The sequence below is a fragment of the Mustelus asterias genome, chromosome 8 (genome assembly GCF_964213995.1).
Source record: "Mustelus asterias chromosome 8, sMusAst1.hap1.1, whole genome shotgun sequence".
Classification (NCBI taxonomy): Eukaryota; Metazoa; Chordata; class Chondrichthyes; order Carcharhiniformes; family Triakidae; genus Mustelus; species Mustelus asterias.
In genome coordinates, this window is record NC_135808.1 from 18,878,970 (window position 1) to 18,891,236 (window position 12,267).

At 49.0% G+C, this 12,267-nt stretch overlaps 3 non-coding genes across 3 annotated transcripts; all 3 read left to right on the top strand.

Moving 5' to 3' along the window:
* Nucleotides 1-4,099: 4,099 nt before the first annotated feature.
* On the top strand, nt 4,100-4,263 carry LOC144498129 (U1 spliceosomal RNA). The gene has a single exon (XR_013498662.1). It is a non-coding gene; the product is annotated as a U1 spliceosomal RNA (small nuclear RNA).
* A 3,070-nt stretch (nt 4,264-7,333) lies between these two features.
* On the top strand, nt 7,334-7,497 carry LOC144498134 (U1 spliceosomal RNA). Its single transcript, XR_013498667.1, has one exon. It is a non-coding gene; the product is annotated as a U1 spliceosomal RNA (small nuclear RNA).
* A 3,078-nt stretch (nt 7,498-10,575) lies between these two features.
* On the top strand, nt 10,576-10,739 carry LOC144497991 (U1 spliceosomal RNA). Its single transcript, XR_013498587.1, has one exon. It is a non-coding gene; the product is annotated as a U1 spliceosomal RNA (small nuclear RNA).
* The last annotated feature ends 1,528 nt before the right edge of the window (nt 10,740-12,267 follow it).

A 12,267-nucleotide genomic window follows, 5' to 3' on the forward strand; every position in this document is an offset into this window, starting at 1 on the left:
TGGCTGAGGGACTGGAGCAAGGGACAAGGATTTGGGTACTTGGATCATTGGGACGTCTTTTGGGGCAGGTGTGACCTGTTTAAAAAAGACGGGTGGCACTTGAATCCCAGGGGGACCAATATCCTGGCGGGAAGGTTGGCTAAGGCTACTGGAGAGACTTTAAACTAGAAAGGTTGGGGGGAGGGAATCGAAATGAGGGGACTGAGAGCGAGGAGGTTAGCTCGCAAATAGATAAGGAATGTAAACAGGGTAAGAGGGAGGTTAGACGAGTGATGGAGAAGGGAAGTGCTCAGGCTGAAGGTCTGAGATGTGTCTATTTTAATGCCAGGAGTGTAGTGAATAAAGTGGATGAGCTTAGAGCGTGGATTGCTGCTTCGAATTGTGATGTGGTGGCCATTACGGAGACTTGGATGTCTCAGGGACAGGACTGGGTGCTTCAGGTGCCGGGTTTTAGATGTTTCAGGAAGGACAGGGAGGGAGGCAAGAGAGGGGGGGGAGTGGCACTGTTGATCAGGGATAGTGTCACGGCTGTAGAGAAGGTGGACGCCGTGGAGGGATTGATGACGGAGTCTCTGTGGGTGGAGGTTAGGAACAGGAAGGGGTCGGTAACGTTGCTGGGTGTTTTCTATAGGCCGCCCAATAGTAACAGAGATGTTGAGGAGCAGATGGGGAAATAGATCCTGGAGAGATGTAGGAATAACAGAGTTGTCGTGATGGGAGATTTTAATTTCCCAAACATAGATTGGAATATCCCTAGGGCTAGGGGTTTGGATGGAGAGGAGTTTGTTAGGTGTGTCCAGGAGAGTTTCCTGACACAGTATGTGGATAAGCCTACTAGAGGAGAGGCTGTACTTGATCTGGTGCTGGCTAATGAACCTGGACAGGTGGAGGATCTCTCGGTGGGTGAGCATCTTGGGGATAGCGATCATAATTCTATCTCCTTCATGATAGCATTGGAAAGAGATAGGATCAGGCAGGCTAGGAAAGTGTTTCTCTGGAGTAAAGGGAAATACAGTGTCATCAGGGAGGAAATTAGACGGGTAAATTGGAAGGAGGCATTCTTGGGGAAAAGTACCGAAGGAAAGTGGAGGATTTTCAAGGAATGTTTGTCTGGAGCTCTGCATGACAACGTTCCGATGAGACAGGGGGGTGTTGGTAGGGTACGGGAACCGTGGTGCACGAAGGTTGTGATGAACCTGGTGAATAAGAAAAGAGAGGCGTACAGAAGGTTCAGAGAGCTAGGAGGTGTTAAGGATTTAGAGGAGTATACGGGATGTAGGAAGGAGCTTAAGAAGGAAATTAGGAGAGCGAGAAGGGGTCATGAGAAGGCCTTGGCGGGTAAGATTAAGGAGAACCCCAAGGCTTTCTACAAATATGTCAAGAGTAAAAGGATGAGATGTGAAGGCATAGGACCCTTAAAAGGTGAAGGGGGAAAAGTTTGTGCGGAACCGTTAGAAATGGCGGAGCTGCTTAATGAATACTTTACCTCGGTATTCACGGTGGAAAGGGATCTGGGTGGTTGTACTGCTGGTTTGCGGTGGACAGAAAGGATCGAGCATGTGGACATAAAGAAAGAGGATGTGTTGGAACTATTGAATGGCATCAAGGTTGGTAAGTCGCCGGGACCGGATGGGATGTACCCCAGGTTACTGTGGGAGGCGAGGGAGGAGATTGCGGAGCCTTTGGCGATGATCTTTGCATCGTCGATGGAGACGGGAGAGGTTCCGGAGGATTGGAGGATTGCAGATGTGGTCCCTATATTCAAGAAAGGGAACAGGGACAGCCCGGGAAATTACCGACCGGTGAGTCTAACCTCAGTGGTTGGTAAGTTGATGGAGAGGATCCTGAGAGACAGGATTTATGATCATCTAGAGAAGTTTAGTATGATCAAAAGTAGTCAGCACGGCTTTGTCAAGGGCAGGTCGTGCCTTACGAGCCTGGTTGAGTTCTTTGAAAATGTGACCAAACACATTGACGAAGGAAGAGCGGTGGATGTGGTCTATATGGACTTCAGCAAGGCGTTCGATAAGGTCCCCCATGCAAGACTTCTTGAGAAAGTGAGAGGGCATGGGATCCAAGGGGCTGTTGCCTTGTGGATCCAGAACTGGCTTGCCTGCAGAAGGCAGAGGGTGGCTGTGGAGGGGTCTTTCTCTGCATGGAGGTCAGTGACCAGTGGAGTGCCCCAGGGATCTGTTCTGGGACCCTTGCTGTTTGTCATTTTCATAAATGACCTGGATGAGGAAGTGGAGGGATGGGTTGGTAAGTTTGCTGACGACACCAAGGTAGGTGGTGTTGTGGATAGTTTGGAGGGATGTCAGAAGTTGCAGCGAGACATAGATAGAATGCAAGACTGGGCGGAGAAGTGGCAGATGGACTTCAACCCGGATAAGTGTGTGGTGATCCATTTTGGCAGATCCAATGGGATGAAGCAGCAATATAATATGAAGGGTACCATTCTTAGCAGTGTAGAGGATCAGAAGGACCTTGGGGTCCGGGTCCATAGGACTCTTAAATCGGCCTCGCAGGTGGAGGATGCGGTCAAGAAGGCGTACGGCGTACTGGCCTTCATTAATCGAGGGATTGAGTTTAGGAGTCGGGAGATAATGCTGCAGCTTTATAGGACCCTGGTTAGACCCCACTTGGAGTACTGCGCGCAGTTCTGGTCACCTCATTACAGGAAAGATGTTGAAGCCATTGAAAGGGTGCAGAGGAGATTTACAAGGATGTTGCCTGGATTGGGGGGCATGCCTTATGAGGATAGGTTGAGGGAGCTTGGTCTCTTCTCCCTGGAGAGACGAAGGATGAGAGGTGACCTGATAGAGGTTTACAAGATGTTGAGAGGTCTGGATAGGGTAGACTCTCAGAGGCTATTTCCAAGGGCTGAAATGGTTGCTACGAGAGGACACAGGTTTAAGGTGCTGGGGGGTAGGTACAGAGGAGATGTCAGGGGTACGTTTTTCACTCAGAGGGTGGTGGGTGAGTGGAATCGGCTGACGTCGGTGGTGGTGGAGGCAAACTCGTTGGGGTCTTTTAAGAGACTTCTGGATGAGTACATGGGATTTAATGGGATTGAGGGCTATAGATAGGCCTAGAGGTGGGGATGTGATCGGCGCAACCTGTGGGCCGAAGAGCCTGTTTGTGCTGTGGCTTTCTATGTTCTATGTTCTATGTTCACCTTGAGTGTGACCATGCCTCTGTAACTCCTGTCTATGCAGGCGGCTTTCCACCACCTGCATGCTCCCGACTGCATCCAACTGTTGCTCCAACCGAACCACGCGGTCTGTGAGGAGCTGCCATTGGATGCACTTCCTACAGATGTAGCCATCCGCAATGCTGGGAGCGTCAGGGACCTCCCACATCTCACAGTTAAAGCACTGCACCCCACTGACTGACAGTTCTAGTGTTAATTCATGAATCACTTCAAAATAAAGTTATTACATTTAGCACTAATTAAGCCCTTCTTTCCTTCTCCTCGTCCAACCAATTCCAGCCCTTACTGATTTAAACTACAAGATGTCGTTTCAGACTATATACAGTGGTAAAAATTGGAAAGACTTACCGACCTGACCCTCTACTTACCAGTCAGCACTCTCCCTTGCAGCCTCTGCTGCCTGTTTCACCTCACTCCCTGTATGCACCCAACTGCAAAAGCACTCTCACTGAGCCAGGCAGCACTCACAGTGCTCAATAATAATATTGACAATAATAAATCAAATCAAACTAAAGACCTCCTGATGAATCTCTGCCTTTCATCAACACCCCCGAGTTTGTGAAAATTGAAATCTTTCCTCCCTGAACAAAGTCAGATAGAAAAAGGCTTTTCTTTCCGGAATGTGGTCCCTGTGTTTGAAGGACAAGCTTCGGAAGGTGGTTCATTTCCTTTTAAGGACAATATGCTAATAGATCTGGTGGCACTATTTCAACGTTTCTGTGACTAGTGGGGAGCATTGAAGCATTCGTGAGAATGATATGGAAGGATTGAAGGACCTTGATGCAGGACATTGGAAGCAAAGGGACAATCTGGTGTTTGAAACTCAGTAAGTATGAGTGTGAGATGTAATGTTTGATGGCGGGTGGAAGCGTTTGGGACTTTTCAGGCATACTTACCTGGCAGGGGTGAAACCATGATCATGAAGGTGGTTCGCCCAGGACGAGGCTAGCCCATTGCACTGCGGGTGTGCTGACGCCTGCGATGTCCCCAAATGCGGGATACTCGACTGCAAAATTTGTGGTAGTGGGGGACTGCGTTCGCGCTCTCCCCTCATTTCATCACCAAAGATAGAAGCTGGCTTTTCTCTTGTTGCTCAACGGGGCGCTGCTTCGTTCAGTCGCTGCAGCGTCTCTTTCCTTCCTTCGCAACATCCTTCAAACCTGCAGTCGTTTGCTTTCATGTTAATATTCAACTACTTAAAAAATCTGCCTTCTGCACTCTGGCATTTTTCATTCAATTTCATTTATTCTTGTCACCTTCACATGTGGCTCAGTGGCACAGTGGTTTGCACTGCTGTGACCCACAGCACCAGAGTCCCGGGTTTGAAACCCGACTTGGGTCACTATCTGTGTGGAGTTTGCACATTCTCCCCGTGTCTGTCTGTGTGGGTTTCCTCCAGGGGCTCCAGTTTCCTCCCACATACCAAAGATGTGCAGGTTCGGTGGATCGGTCATGCAAAATTGCCCCTTTGTGACAGGGGGACTAGCGAGGGTAAATGCACGGGGATAGGGACTGGGTGGGATTGTGGTCCGTGCAGACTCGATGGGCCAAATGACCTCCTTCTGCATTGCAGGATTCTATGATTCTGTGATTAGTATACAATCAAAAGTATTGTTTCTTTCACAAACAGACAAACAAATACCACACATAGGGAAGGAAAGAAGAGAGTGCAGTGTTACAGTCATAGCTAGGGTGTAGGGAAAGATCAACTTGATGAATATTTCACATCTATCTTCACCCATGAGAATGAGGAGGGAGTTATGGAACTTGGGGAGAGAGACTGTGAGGTCAAGAGCAAATTCTCATCGGGAGTGACAAGGTATTGGAGGTATTGGCGGGCTTAAAAGCGGACAAATCTCAAGGTCCGGATGAATTGTGCCCCAGATTGTTGTGGGAGATGAGGGAGGAAACTGCAGAGGCTCTGACCCACATTTTTAATTCCTCCCTGGCCACTGGGGAGGTGCCAGAGGACTGGAGAACAGCTACTGTGGTCCCACTATTTAAGAAAGATTGGAGAGGCGTGCTAGGAAACTACAGACCACTGAGTCTCACGTCTGTGGTAGCCAAACTATTGGAAAAGATTCTGAACGAGCGAATCTATCTCCATTTGGAGAGGCATTTAACTGTGTCCCTATTCTGCTGACAGTTGAACTAGTTTAAACTCTTCCCAACAGCACTCGCACATCAATAGCAAGGATGTTAGTTCCACTCTGGTTCAGATGTAGACCGTCCTGTTTGTACAGGTCCCACTTTTCCCAAAAGCGGTCCCAGTGATCCAGGGGGGAATCTAAAACCCTCCCTCCAGCACCAAGTCTTAAGCAGCGCATTTGTCTGTGCTATTCTCCTATTTCTGTACTCAGTGCTTGTGGCATTGGCAGTAATCCAGAGATTACAATCCGAGAGGTCCTGCTCCTTAGTCATAGAAATCATAGAAACCCTACAGTGCAGAAGGAGGCCATTCGGCCCATCGAGTCTGCACCGACCACAATCCCACCCAGGCCCTACCCCCACAAATTTACCCGCTAATCCCTCTAACCTACGCATCTCAGGACTCTAAGGGGCAATTTTTAACCTGGCCAATCAACCTAACCTGCACATCTTTGGACTGTGGGAGGAAACCGGAGCACCCGGAGGAAACCCACGCAGACACGAGGAGAACGTGCAAACTCCACACAGACAGTGACCCAAGCCGGGAATCAAACCCGGGTCCCTGGAGCTGTGAAGCAGCAGTGCTATCCACTGTGCTACCGTGCCGCCCAATAGTCGATTGCCTAACTCCCTGAATCCTTGGTGCAAGACCTCATCCCTCTTTCTACCTGTGTCATTGGGACCAATATGCACCATGACCTCTGCCTTATCACCCTGCCCCTTCAGGATGCCCTGCAGCCATTCAGAGGCATCGCAGGTCCTGGCACCAGGGAGGCAACACACCATCCTGGAGTCTCTTTCACGACCACAGAAGCGCCTATCTGTGTCTCTGACTATGGAGTCACCTGTGACTAATGCTCTTCTGTGCTTTGACCCTCCCTGCTGAACAACAGGGCCAGCCGTGGTGACACTGCACTGGCCACTGCTGTTTACCCCCGATACCCCAACAGTATCCAAAGCGGTATACCTGTTAGAGTGGGGGACAGCCACGGGGGATTCCTGCAATGACTTCCTGCTCTTTCTGGCGGTCATCCATCTATCCGCCTGCACCTTGAGTGTGACCATGCCTCTGTAACTCCTGTCTATGCAGGCGGCTTTCCACCACCTGCATGCTCCCGACTGCATCCAACTGTTGCTCCAACCGAACCACGCGGTCTGTGAGGAGCTGCCATTGGATGCACTTCCTACAGATGTAGCCATCCGCAATGCTGGGAGCGTCAGGGACCTCCCACATCTCACAGTTAAAGCACTGCACCCCACTGACTGACAGTTCTAGTGTTAATTCATGAATCACTTCAAAATAAAGTTATTACATTTAGCACTAATTAAGCCCTTCTTTCCTTCTCCTCGTCCAACCAATTCCAGCCCTTACTGATTTAAACTACAAGATGTCGTTTCAGACTATATACAGTGGTAAAAATTGGAAAGACTTACCGACCTGACCCTCTACTTACCAGTCAGCACTCTCCCTTGCAGCCTCTGCTGCCTGTTTCACCTCACTCCCTGTATGCACCCAACTGCAAAAGCACTCTCACTGAGCCAGGCAGCACTCACAGTGCTCAATAATAATATTGACAATAATAAATCAAATCAAACTAAAGACCTCCTGATGAATCTCTGCCTTTCATCAACACCCCCGAGTTTGTGAAAATTGAAATCTTTCCTCCCTGAACAAAGTCAGATAGAAAAAGGCTTTTCTTTCCGGAATGTGGTCCCTGTGTTTGAAGGACAAGCTTCGGAAGGTGGTTCATTTCCTTTTAAGGACAATATGCTAATAGATCTGGTGGCACTATTTCAACGTTTCTGTGACTAGTGGGGAGCATTGAAGCATTCGTGAGAATGATATGGAAGGATTGAAGGACCTTGATGCAGGACATTGGAAGCAAAGGGACAATCTGGTGTTTGAAACTCAGTAAGTATGAGTGTGAGATGTAATGTTTGATGGCGGGTGGAAGTGTTTGGGACTTTTCAGGCATACTTACCTGGCAGGGGTGAAACCATGATCATGAAGGTGGTTCGCCCAGGACGAGGCTAGCCCATTGCACTGTGGGTGTGCTGACGCCTGCGATGTCCCCAAATGCGGGATACTCGACTGCAAAATTTGTGGTAGTGGGGGACTGCGTTCGCGCTCTCCCCTCATTTCATCATCAAAGATAGAAGCTGGCTTTTCTCTTGTTGCTCAACGGGGCGCTGCTTCGTTCAGTAGCTGCAGCGTCTCTTTCCTTCCTTCGCAACATCCTTCAAACCTGCAGTCGTTTGCTTTCATGTTAATATTCAACGACTTCAAAAATCTGTCTTCTGCACTCTGGCATTTTTCATTCAATTTCATTTATTCTTGTCACCTTCATATTCTCACATGTGGCTCAGTGGCACAGTGGTTTGCACTGCTGTGACCCACAGCACCAGAGTCCCGGGTTTGAATCCCGACTTGGGTCACTATCTGTGTGGAGTTTGCACATTCTCCCCGTGTCTGTCTGTGTGGGTTTCCTCCAGGGGCTCCAGTTTCCTCCCACATACCAAAGATGTGCAGGTTCGGTGGATCGGCCATGCTAAATTGCCCCTTTGTGACAGGGGGACTAGCGAGGGTAAATGCACGGGGATAGGGGCTGGGTGGTATTGTGGTCCGTGCAGACTCGATGGGCCAAATGACCTCCTTCTGCATTGCAGGATTCTATGATTCTGTGATTAGTATACAATCAAAAGTATTGTTTCTTTCACAAACAGACAAACAAATACCACACATAGGGAAGGAAAGAAGAGAGTGCAATGTTACAGTCATAGCTAGGGTGTAGGGAAAGATCAACTTGATGAATATTTCACATCTATCTTCACCCATGAGAATGAGGAGGGAGTTATGGAACTTGGGGAGAGAGACTGTGAGGTCAAGAGCAAATTCTCATCGGGAGTGACAAGGTATTGGAGGTATTGGCGGGCTTAAAAGCGGACAAATCTCAAGGTCCGGATGAATTGTGCCCCAGATTGTTGTGGGAGGTAAGGGAGGAAACTGCAGAGGCTCTGACCCACATTTCTAATTCCTCCCTGGCCACTGGGGAGGTGCCAGAGGACTGGAGAACAGCTACTGTGGTCCCACTATTTAAGAAAGATTGGAGAGGCGTGCTAGGAAACTACAGACCACTGAGTCTCACGTCTGTGGTAGCCAAACTATTGGAAAAGATTCTGAACGAGCGAATCTATCTCCATTTGGAGAGGCATTTAACTGTGTCCCTATTCTGCTGACAGTTGAACTAGTTTAAACTCTTCCCAACAGCACTCGCACATCAATAGCAAGGATGTTAGTTCCACTCTGGTTCAGATGTAGACCGTCCTGTTTGTACAGGTCCCACTTTTCCCAAAAGCGGTCCCAGTGATCCAGGGGGGAATCTAAAACCCTCCCTCCAGCACCAAGTCTTAAGCAGCGCATTTATCTGTGCTATTCTCCTATTTCTGTACTCAGTGCTTGTGGCATTGGCAGTAATCCAGAGATTACAATCCGAGAGGTCCTGCTCCTTAGTCATAGAAATCATAGAAACCCTACAGTGCAGAAGGAGGCCATTCGGCCCATCGAGTCTGCACCGACCACAATCCCACCCAGGCCCTACCCCCACAAATTTACCCGCTAATCCCTCTAACCTACGCATCTCAGGACTCTAAGGGGCAATTTTTAACCTGGCCAATCAACCTAACCTGCACATCTTTGGACTGTGGGAGGAAACCGGAGCACCCGGAGGAAACCCACGCAGACACGAGGAGAACGTGCAAACTCCACACAGACAGTGACCCAAGCCGGGAATCAAACCCGGGTCCCTGGAGCTGTGAAGCAGCAGTGCTATCCACTGTGCTACCGTGCCGCCCAATAGTCGATTGCCTAACTCCCTGAATCCTTGGTGCAAGACCTCATCCCTCTTTCTACCTGTGTCATTGGGACCAATATGCACCATGACCTCTGCCTTATCACCCTGCCCCTTCAGGATGCCCTGCAGCCATTCAGAGGCATCGCAGGTCCTGGCACCAGGGAGGCAACACACCATCCTGGAGTCTCTTTCACGACCACAGAAGCGCCTATCTGTGTCTCTGACTATGGAGTCACCTGTGACTAATGCTCTTCTGTGCTTTGACCCTCCCTGCTGAACAACAGGGCCAGCCGTGGTGACACTGCACTGGCCACTGCTGTTTACCCCCGATACCCCAACAGTATCCAAAGCGGTATACCTGTTAGAGTGGGGGACAGCCACGGGGGATTCCTGCAATGACTTCCTGCTCTTTCTGGCGGTCATCCATCTATCCGCCTGCACCTTGAGTGTGACCATGCCTCTGTAACTCCTGTCTATGCAGGCGGCTTTCCACCACCTGCATGCTCCCGACTGCATCCAACTGTTGCTCCAACCGAACCACGCGGTCTGTGAGGAGCTGCCATTGGATGCACTTCCTACAGATGTAGCCATCCGCAATGCTGGGAGCGTCAGGGACCTCCCACATCTCACAGTTAAAGCACTGCACCCCACTGACTGACAGTTCTAGTGTTAATTCATGAATCACTTCAAAATAAAGTTATTACATTTAGCACTAATTAAGCCCTTCTTTCCTTCTCCTCGTCCAACCAATTCCAGCCCTTACTGATTTAAACTACAAGATGTCGTTTCAGACTATATACAGTGGTAAAAATTGGAAAGACTTACCGACCTGACCCTCTACTTACCAGTCAGCACTCTCCCTTGCAGCCTCTGCTGCCTGTTTCACCTCACTCCCTGTATGCACCCAACTGCAAAAGCACTCTCACTGAGCCAGGCAGCACTCACAGTGCTCAATAATAATATTGACAATAATAAATCAAATCAAACTAAAGACCTCCTGATGAATCTCTGCCTTTCATCAACACCCCCGAGTTTGTGAAAATTGAAATCTTTCCTCCCTGAACAAAGTCAGATAGAAAAAGGCTTTTCTTTCCGGAATGTGGTCCCTGTGTTTGAAGGACAAGCTTCGGAAGGTGGTTCATTTCCTTTTAAGGACAATATGCTAATAGATCTGGTGGCACTATTTCAACGTTTCTGTGACTAGTGGGGAGCATTGAAGCATTCGTGAGAATGATATGGAAGGATTGAAGGACCTTGATGCAGGACATTGGAAGCAAAGGGACAATCTGGTGTTTGAAACTCAGTAAGTATGAGTGTGAGATGTAATGTTTGATGGCGGGTGGAAGTGTTTGGGACTTTTCAGGCATACTTACCTGGCAGGGGTGAAACCATGATCATGAAGGTGGTTCGCCAAGGACGAGGCTAGCCCATTGCACTGCGGGTGTGCTGACGCCTGCGATGTCCCCAAATGCGGGATACTCGAATGCAAAATTTGTGGTAGTGGGGGACTGCGTTCGCGCTCTCCCCTCATTTCATCATCAAAGATAGAAGCTGGCTTTTCTCTTGTTGCTCAACGGGGCGCTGCTTCGTTCAGTAGCTGCAGCGTCTCTTTCCTTCCTTCGCAACATCCTTCAAACCTGCAGTCGTTTGCTTTCATGTTAATATTCAACGACTTCAAAAATCTGTCTTCTGCACTCTGGCATTTTTCATTCAATTTCATTTATTCTTGTCACCTTCATATTCTCACATGTGGCTCAGTGGCACAGTGGTTTGCACTGCTGTGACCCACAGCACCAGAGTCCCGGGTTTGAATCCCGACTTGGGTCACTATCTGTGTGGAGTTTGCACATTCTCCCCGTGTCTGTCTGTGTGGGTTTCCTCCAGGGGCTCCAGTTTCCTCCCACATACCAAAGATGTGCAGGTTCGGTGGATCGGCCATGCTAAATTGCCCCTTTGTGACAGGGGGACTAGCGAGGGTAAATGCACGGGGATAGGGGCTGGGTGGGATTGTGGTCCGTGCAGACTCGATGGGCCAAATGACCTCCTTCTGCATTGCAGGATTCTATGATTCTGTGATTAGTATACAATCAAAAGTATTGTTTCTTTCACAAACAGACAAACAAATACCACACATAGGGAAGGAAAGAAGAGAGTGCAATGTTACAGTCATAGCTAGGGTGTAGGGAAAGATCAACTTGATGAATATTTCACATCTATCTTCACCCATGAGAATGAGGAGGGAGTTATGGAACTTGGGGAGAGAGACTGTGAGGTCAAGAGCAAATTCTCATCGGGAGTGACAAGGTATTGGAGGTATTGGCGGGCTTAAAAGCGGACAAATCTCAAGGTCCGGATGAATTGTGCCCCAGATTGTTGTGGGAGGTAAGGGAGGAAACTGCAGAGGCTCTGACCCACATTTCTAATTCCTCCCTGGCCACTGGGGAGGTGCCAGAGGACTGGAGAACAGCTACTGTGGTCCCACTATTTAAGAAAGATTGGAGAGACGTGCTAGGAAACTACAGACCACTGAGTCTCACGTCTGTGGTAGCCAAACTATTGGAAAAGATTCTGAACGAGCGAATCTATCTCCATTTGGAGAGGCATTTAACTGTGTCCCTATTATGCTAACAGCTGAACTAGTTTAAACTCTTCCCAACAGCACTCGCACATCAATAGCAAGGATGTTAGTTCCACTCTGGTTCAGATGTAGACCGTCCTGTTTGTACAGGTCCCACTTTTCCCAAAAGCGGTCCCAGTGATCCAGGGGGGAATCTAAAACCCTCCCTCCAGCACCAAGTCTTAAGCAGCGCATTTATCTGTGCTATTCTCCTATTTCTGTACTCAGTGCTTGTGGCATTGGCAGTAATCCAGAGATTACAATCCGAGAGGTCCTGCTCCTTAGTCAGAGAAATCATAGAAACCCTACAGTGCAGAAGGAGGCCATTCGGCCCATCGAGTCTGCACCGACCACAATCCCACCCAGGCCCTACCCCCACAAATTTACCCGCTAATCCCTCTAACCTACGCATCTCAGGACTCTAAGGGGCAATTTTTAAC